The sequence below is a fragment of the Microtus ochrogaster genome, assembly GCF_000317375.1.
Source record: "Microtus ochrogaster isolate Prairie Vole_2 chromosome 14 unlocalized genomic scaffold, MicOch1.0 chr14_random_3, whole genome shotgun sequence".
Lineage (NCBI taxonomy): Eukaryota > Metazoa > Chordata > Mammalia > Rodentia > Cricetidae > Microtus > Microtus ochrogaster.
Genome location: NW_004949098.1, coordinates 4,898,417 through 4,907,278, shown reverse-complemented (window position 1 = coordinate 4,907,278; position 8,862 = coordinate 4,898,417). Strand labels below are relative to the sequence as shown.

Genomic DNA, 8,862 nt, shown 5'->3' with positions numbered 1-8,862 from the left:
ATTACATGTTGTTTTAGCCAACCCAACATGAGGATGGAAACCAAACTTGGAATTCTGTGGAATGATCTTTCCTCACATTGTGAAAATGTGTCGCTCTCATTGTTCATAAAAGACTGATTATCCAATAGCTGGGCAGGATTTTCAGAACAAAAAGATTTCTGAGAAGAAGGGCAGAGTCTGAGGTGTCTCTATTCACTTGTGAAAAAAAGCAGCGTGGGGAGCTTCCGGCGCAAAGGTCACGGACAAGATGGTGCCCCCAGTTCAGGTCTCTCCGCTCATCAAGCTCGGCCGATACTCAGCTCTGGTCCTCGGCATGGCCTACGGTGCCAAGCGCTATAGTTACCTAAAGCCCCGGGCAGAGGAGGAGAGGAGGGTGGCAGCGGAGGAGAAGAAGAGACTAGATGAGCTGAAACGAATTGAAAGAGAACGGGCAGAAGCTCAAGATGGCAGCATACTCAAGTGAAGCGCCAGTGAGCTTGCCTTTCTTAAGTCGCTGAGAGTGAATAAAAGCTTTGTCGTGCGGAAAAAAAAAAAGCAGCATGGGAAGTTCATAGATAAGGTAAAGGAGTCTCAGGACAGCACATAGACGAGTAGAAATGGTTGAGTTTAAGTTCTAAGAGCTGGTCGGACACAAGCCTAAGCTACCAGCTGAACATTTATAATTAATAATTATAAATAAATATATTTATATGTAAACATAATTAATTATAATTAAATCTCTTTGTCACTATTTAGGAACTAGCTGAAGGGACAGAAAAATCCATCTATATCAGCTCTTGTCTTCTGCAAGAGCATGATACACTCTTAAAATCTGACCCACATCTCCGGCAAATTCTTTTGCAAGTATTTTCTCCTCATCTCATTATTGAGAAGACCGAGCACATGAATTCTCTTTCATCTACTTATAAATCATATCAATATTGTCCATTATACTTCTTTCATTAGTGAGTATATTCATAATTCACATTCAAGATGTTTAGAAATCTCTCCTCAGAAAATAAAAATCCCACAATTTTAGTAAAAAAAATTGATTGGAAAATATTTTTAAATTAAAAATATGTGTTGGATTCATTGTCTCTAGGGCAGAACCCTGAGTTCATTCAGACCCTCTATATGTTTTTATTATGTTATAACTAAAAACGAGAGCCCATAACTAGACTTAAAATGACACAACAGAAGTAACCTATTGTTGCTGCTTAATGTACCAGACTTTTAACTATTATCTATGTCCATCATTTTTAAAAGGTTTATTTAAAGTAATTCTGCTAGAAAAATCTTTTGTAATGGTATTTAGAAGCTATGTTTACAAATAATAAGTGAAAGATGTCCAGATATTTTGTGCTTATTGGAATGTAGGGGTGTCATCCAGTAAACTTAGATCAGGATTATCAATGAATAGTTCTGAGTACTAAGTCTTTTATACATACCTGACCTTTAAAAGATTAATTTCCAAAAATTATGTATACATATGTATCTGTGTGTGCCTTGTATGGGTATGTACTTGTGAGTATTGTGCTCACAGAGTCAAGAAAATATGGTTAAATTTCTTGGGTATGTAGTTCAAAGTGGTTATGAGGTTTCCAATGTAGGTGCTGGCAACTGAACTCAGGTCTCCAGGAAAGACTTATGCCTAGTTGAATGTTACAGCATCTCTTTATCCCCAGACATAACATTTATATCTGACAGTGCTGTGTCTAAAGGCATTTAAACTAGAAAGACTAGCAAGCATTTTCAAACTTTCAAAAAAACTGTTTTCTTTAAGAATAATAGTTTTCTCCTTTGGAAAAAAATTCCACTTTTCACTTCAAAGGATAGATAAAATGAACATGTTTAATTGCAATCATCTAGGAATTAGAATGATGGGGAAAATGTGAGTATATTGAATAGATACAAGACTCAAACGTAATGATTTGACTGCCAAAATGAAGGAAGCTTTTGGATCATAGCCAAAGAATAAATAAATATCTATGAGTCTGCCTTGATGTAAACAAATGAGTGAATAATGCATAAGAATGTAAATTAGAGAGAAAGGACAGCTCTTTCTTACAGAAGCATTTCAAGTCATAATATAAAACAAATGAGGGGAATCTGAAATCATCATTGGGATATATGATAGAGTGACAATTCTTGCAAGGAAGATCCACAGATGCCCTCTGAAACTACTAAGTAACATGGAGGGAGAATTTGATTGGAAACCTTCTTGGACTGAAGTAAATAAATAAAGTTACAGATATGCAGTTCCATGTTAATTCTTTTAACAGGGCAGAAGACATATTTTACAGACTGCATCCCAAACACATGGTCGAGGTAAGCATCATTTTCAACAAGATATAATGAAGTAAGGTACCTGAGGATGAGAAGTGCAGTAGCAGCTCCACTGACCAAGTGCATAATGTTGTCATCATGAGAAGATGTTGAAGCACCTCAAGCTAAGTGATGTTCTTCTGAGGATGCAAAACAATGGAAGTCATGACTTGGAGACTAAGGAATGTGAAAATTGAATGCAACGTGAAATCTTGTATTGGCCACTTAAGCAAGAATAGAATGATAAAAGTGGTGAGACTCACAGAAGGGGTACAGTATAAATAATACAGTCTTGTAGAACATGAAGTTGGGAGAATTTAAAAGTTTTTTTTTCTCTACCATGTGATTACATAGAAAAAAAGCCTGGGTGGGATAACATGCTACAACATAATCTCTATGCCATGCAAACATGTATACAATCATTCACTTGGTATAGCTGCTGCTTCTTAGATCATGATGAATTAAACATGGTATTTAATGAGTTAAACATGAGATTACATGTGGCATGAAAACAATAATAAATAAATTGGATGGTGATGGCCCATGCCTTTAATCCAGCACTCGGGTGGCAGAAGAAGGCAAATTTCTGTGAGTTCGAGGCCAGCCTGGTCTACGAGAGCTAGTTCCAGGTCAGGCTTCAAAGCTAAAAAGAAACTCTATCTTGAAAAACCTAAAAAAGAGAAAATAATAATAAATAAATGGTTGAGCTGATGAATGGTAAATATAAAATATAGCAGGTAAATATAAAATATATGCTGATCATATAACATAGGAACTTCTTTATAAAAGTATTTTATTTTTAGTAGGACAAATTCTACTCTAAAATACTGATAAAAGATCAAAGAGGAATCAAGCATATAATTTAGTAAAATAGTTGTTAATTATCTCTATCATGCATCCTATTTGGTTTTAACTGTTAAGTCAACTTAGACTCTCCCAAGAAGAAACCCTCAAATGAAGGATTGTTTATCTTAGACTGGCTTGTAATCATATGTGTTGATGTGGCTTGGGTGAGGTGGCACATTGTCATGATAGTTAATTTATGCAGTATGGCCTAGCCCACTGTGGATAATGTTCCTTGGACAGGTATTTCTGGGCTATGTAAGAAGAATCCAATCTGAGTATAATCTAGACCATGAACCAGCAATGGGTATTCTTCAATTCTTTTACTTCAAGCTAATACTTGAGTTCCTGACCTGTCCTCCTTCAGTGATGGATGGTCATCTCTAAGCTGAAATTAACCTTCCATCCCCCAAAATGCTGTTGATCACAGTGTTGTTTGTTTTTATATTTTTTAGATAACAAAAATGGAAAGGAAAGTAAGAGATCATGTGTACTAACATGAAGAAAATTAGACTTATACCAACTAGCTGGCAAGAGCATAGGCTTGTTTACAACACTATCCTTATAAGTGTGAGTGTCAGCTTGGCTCATTACTTCACAGTGGTTACATCACTGCTCTATGGAGGATCTTTTCAGACTCAAGGGAATATTGTGGGATGGCCAGTATATATGTGGTCATCAGTACCCCAAATGCTGTTATGAGATGTGTAACTCAGATATTGTGATTTCACTTTTTAATAGTCATGTCATGACTATAGAAATTACCAATATAGTGGAAAGCTTAGCACACAGTACCAACAGACTCTCTCATCACTTAGTCCTAAAATAAAAATATGAAAACAGTGTATCTGTCTGGTAGAACAGATGAATCACTGCTGATGAATCACTGCCTCATAAGCACAGAAAACAACAGCAAATTTTTAACTGTGGTCTTTGTTAAAAAAACATCACAGCTCATCTTAAGTTGACTATGCTTTAAGATGTTCTTCAGTAGACACCAGGAGGCCTCATACTATGCAAAGGATTCATGATTTTGGAGCCTTATTTCACTGTCCTGTAGAAATGTTGTTTTATTGAAGTTAGTAGTTATCTACAAACATTGCTGAATTCTTCTGGCCTCTTTTACTTTATTTTTATTTCTTCATTGAATTTGTTTCTTAATGAAATTTATATCTACAATAATCTTTGCATCATCGGTTTATAACACTAATAATATTCAATGGGCTCTGTCTGTAGTTATAGACACTCATATATAAAATAAATATAATATGTATAACTATATGTTATTTTATCTATAATAATATCTATGCATGTTTATATTATGAGGAATTATTTACAGAAAGGAATTATATTACTTTCTTTAAGAGTGCCCTAGAATAAATACAGAAATTATTAGCATAGTTGTTTATTATATATATGTATGTATATACATATATATATATATGTTATATTATGTTATATTTCTGATAAAATTCTTTCTATGTAGTCGGGCTGTCACTGAATACACTATCATCCTTTCTCGGACTTCTGAGAGCTGGGATTACACATATATATGACCATGCCTAGCTGCATAGATTTCATTAACAAAAATGACATACAGTTAGTAATGTCTCTTCTTAAGTGCTTTTAATATGTAATTAATGACCATATCTATAAATTTATCCAAGCATTGCACAGTCCTCCCAGGATTCATTGTTTGTACTAGTGGTTTTTTTACCTGCTAGGCTTTAACTATATTTTCTGATTTAGCATCTATTTTCTTTTGCAGTATTTTGTTTCCTATGCACTACTTCATCAGCTACTACAGTGATGAAATCAAGGGATTTACTTAAGTATGTGAGTTATTGGTTGTGTGTGTGTGTGTGTGTGTGTGTGTGTGTGTGTGTGTGCGTGTGTGTATGTGTAAGAATTTATAATGAAATATTCTTTTTTATTTGAAGGTAAATATCATATACTTTAGAAACTGGTAAAAGACTTGGATTTCAGAACTTGGTCATCATGTCCTCAACACATGGCTGACAGCTCCCGACTGCTCCTGATTGCTTTACACAACCATCTTGAGATATCTCCAGCTTAACAGAAGTCTCAGTTCTAACAATTGCCTTAAAAGGTTCAGGAACTTGGTCATCCACTTTTCAGATTTAATTATGTTGTCATTGCCTTCTAAGGACCAGAAGGATGTAGAACTGATTCTTTCTCCCTTCTCCCCTTGCTCTTCCTCCTCCTTGTTTTCTCTCCTTTAAAAACGTTTTAGTTATGTATATATGTATCTGTGTTGAATATATGCATGTGAGTACAGGTGCCCCTAGATGCTGAAAGAGGGTGTTGAAGTCCTTGGAGCTGGAGTTTTCAGGGTTTGTTTCCCAACATGATTGCTGGGGACAAGTTTTGCTTCCCACAGCAGCAAGTCTCTTTAACAACTGAATGGTCTCTCTAACTGTAAACTTATTCTCTTCTTCTCTTGTGATTATATCGTTAATCTCTTCTATGAGTAATTTATGGAAACAAGAGAATTTGAGCAAGTCTTCCTTACTCTGTGAAGTTTGGACTTCTTGGAAAAGAAATTATAGAATTTTTTAAATCAATTTGAACAAGTCCTTTGTGGGTGTATCTGCTTTGTATTGTCCATGCTTTATCTTGCCAAGACTTCCGTAAGAGTTGTTTGTCTTTATGCCTTATCTGTGACATCCTGACAAAGTGTGACAATAGAGTCAGAATTCACATAACTTGTTAATAAATCTAATTTTCTCTTTTATGTCTTAAACCTAAGCTAATGTGAATCCAAGTATTGTTTTTAGAAATCCCAGATAACCGTCATGCATTTTTCCAGTAAATGCTACGTTAGGAGGAAAACAACTTAAAACATGAGTAATGGGAAAGATAGCCTGGTATTCTCAAGAGAAAAGGTAAATGGTTAGAAGAAGCAACCTTGGATTGTGGGGTAGATTAATATTGGACTTTAAGAATAAATTTATAATTTACATTTTGTTAATTTATAGAAGGGCATTGCTATGGTATGTTTATGGATGTCAGAATACCAGTTATGGGAATGGGTTCTTTCTTTCCATCATGTCAATCCTGGATATTGAATATATGTCATTGGGTGTGATGGCAAGTGCCTTTATTGGTTGAGCCATCTTCCTGGCCCTCAACAATATTAGTGAGAAGGATTAGAAAGTGAAGTCAACTGATAAGTGTCTGCTTTGCTGTGCTCACTCACCTAAATGTTTATATAAATAACACACACTCAAGGCAATTTTGTGAAATATGATACAGTTACTGTGGTAGTGATAATGAAGTACAATTAATAGAATTTATTTAAGTTCACATTTAAGGCATATGGTTCATTGAACTGTCAATGTCACTAAGTCAAATATCTATTTCTTTGATTATCCTTTTTGTATTAATTACAAAACCAGAGGGCAGGATATTGAGAAAGTATCCCAAACCTGGTGGCTCATGGGCTTTAAATAAGATGTTGCTCTCACAGCATGCACGTGCCATCACTCACTTATTTTAAAGCACATGGAAGTGCTTAATTTTAAACCACTAAAAATAACACAGAAATAATATTGAGGCAAATGGTCATTTTTTTGTTGATTATATTTTTGCTTATATAAAGACAGGCAAGATAGGCTTGAGAAACTAGAACTCATAATTGATTAGCTAAGATCATCAAAATTTAACTTTGACGATAGTATTTTCTTAATGCTGTTATAAGTGATGAAGTCAAATTCCCACATAGACTAACTATGACTTGAGAGAGAAACGACTCTGCCATCTTTGTTTGTGCCAGATAAGGCTCAACTGGAAGAAACTTGGCTAGTTAAGGTCATAAAAGAAAAGTTGAAAATCTATAGCTGTAGCTATGGGAAATGCATCAAAATAACTTAATCTATGCCTTAAACAAAGTCCATTTGGCTTTAAGTTTTTGTTGTTCTTCTGCTTTCCCCATATTTTTCATTATTAAAGAAAAGAGTTCACAATCATTTAGTAATGGCAGAGGTTTCTCAAGGATATTTGTTTTTACAATCAGTGGGCAGATGACTTATCAGGATTTATTTCATGGCATTACATTTCCATGGTTTGTTTAGTTGATTTACAAAATTTGACTTTTTAATACTTAAATATTCAAATTCACACATGTGCATTTTACCTCCTTACTATGTAATATTGGGATACTCTTTGCAATTCAAAATTTTTAGGAACTATTTTGCCTATTCTGTTTTATAATTTATATTTATCATTTTATATTTTTTATATGATATATACATATAGTTTTATATTATTTATGACTCTGCTCCTGAAAATGCTCAGAATGACACCAGATGCTGAGATGATGTTCTTAACAGAGTAATAGTAGTGCTGATGGAGTCTATTAATTCATTTTTAATTTTAATTATGTGTATATAATGTATCTCTGTGGCATTCTGCTTATGAGCTCAGTGTGTCCAGAGACGATAAGAAGGTCTAAGATCCCCTGAAGCTAGAGTTACAGACAGTTGTGTGTTGCCATGTGGACACAGGGAACAGAATCCAGGTTCTCTACAAGGTCAGTACATGTCCTGAAACTTTAAGCCATCACTCCAGCCCTAGCTTTACCTTTCACTTTAGATGTTTTGCACAAACAAAGGGACATACATGTTAAACACACCACTCAAAGACTTTAGATGTATGCTTACAAATCTTTCATTATTGATTTCAACTTATATTACTTTTGATGTTTTGAGTTTACTTAAACTGCAAAATTTTGCAAAAGTATGAAGTGCCCAAAATATTGGCATTATAAACTGAATTACACTTTTCTATATGATAAATTAATGAAAACAAAACGACTAGCAGTGTATAATATGAACAGATATTGAATAAGTATATCATTAAGTATTCTTTGTGCAATGAACCCTTTCAGTTCCATCATGTATTGATCCCAGAGTTAATGTAAGTCATTAAAGCATTTGCTTATATGCTGGCCAGCTTAGATAAAATGTAAATTATCCTGTGATATTTTATAGCATTGTTCCTTCAATTGAATTTTTTATCTGAAATAATTTTGTACTTTATGTCACTGATTTTTTTTAATTTTCATTATGTTTCTGCTTCAATGGAGTGAAAAACTACATGAAGCCAGAATGGTTTATTTCTTTATATTTGCCTTTTCCTGTGTGTGTGTGTGTGTGTGTGTGTGTGTGTGTGTGTGTGTGTGTGTGCAAAGTATGTGCGCATGTGAATGAGTGGGTGCACATGCTTGTGTGCATGGTGGCCAGCAGTTTTGTGCTCTATAACTTTCTGCCTTTGTCCCTTGAGACAGTATTTATCACTGAACCTGAAGCTAGACTAGCAGCCAGAAAGCCCCAGAAATCTTTTTGCCTCTGACATATACAATGATAGTGTGACAAGTAACCATGGGCATACCGAAACCTTTATAGATCCTGGGATTTGAACTCAGGTTTGAATGCTTGTGAAGCAAATACTCTTACCTGCAGAGCCATCTCCCCAATGCCTAAAACATGCTATAAGCTTAGGATTTACAAGATGGTGCAGCATAGAATTTGATCACTAGATATTTGTTAAGCAAATGCTGAGAAAAACCAAATTCAAAAAAATGAGAAACAAAATTGCTGAGCTATAATTTTAATTACAATTAATAGCATTAAAATATAATAGAAGATAAAGAAAGTGAGCATTATAATTGTTTAGCATTTGACATTTTTTCCA

At 34.4% G+C, this 8,862-nt stretch overlaps 1 pseudogene; it reads left to right on the top strand.

Moving 5' to 3' along the window:
• Positions 1-224: 224 nt before the first annotated feature.
• LOC101986123 lies at positions 225-522 on the top strand (annotated as a pseudogene).
• The last annotated feature ends 8,340 nt before the right edge of the window (positions 523-8,862 follow it).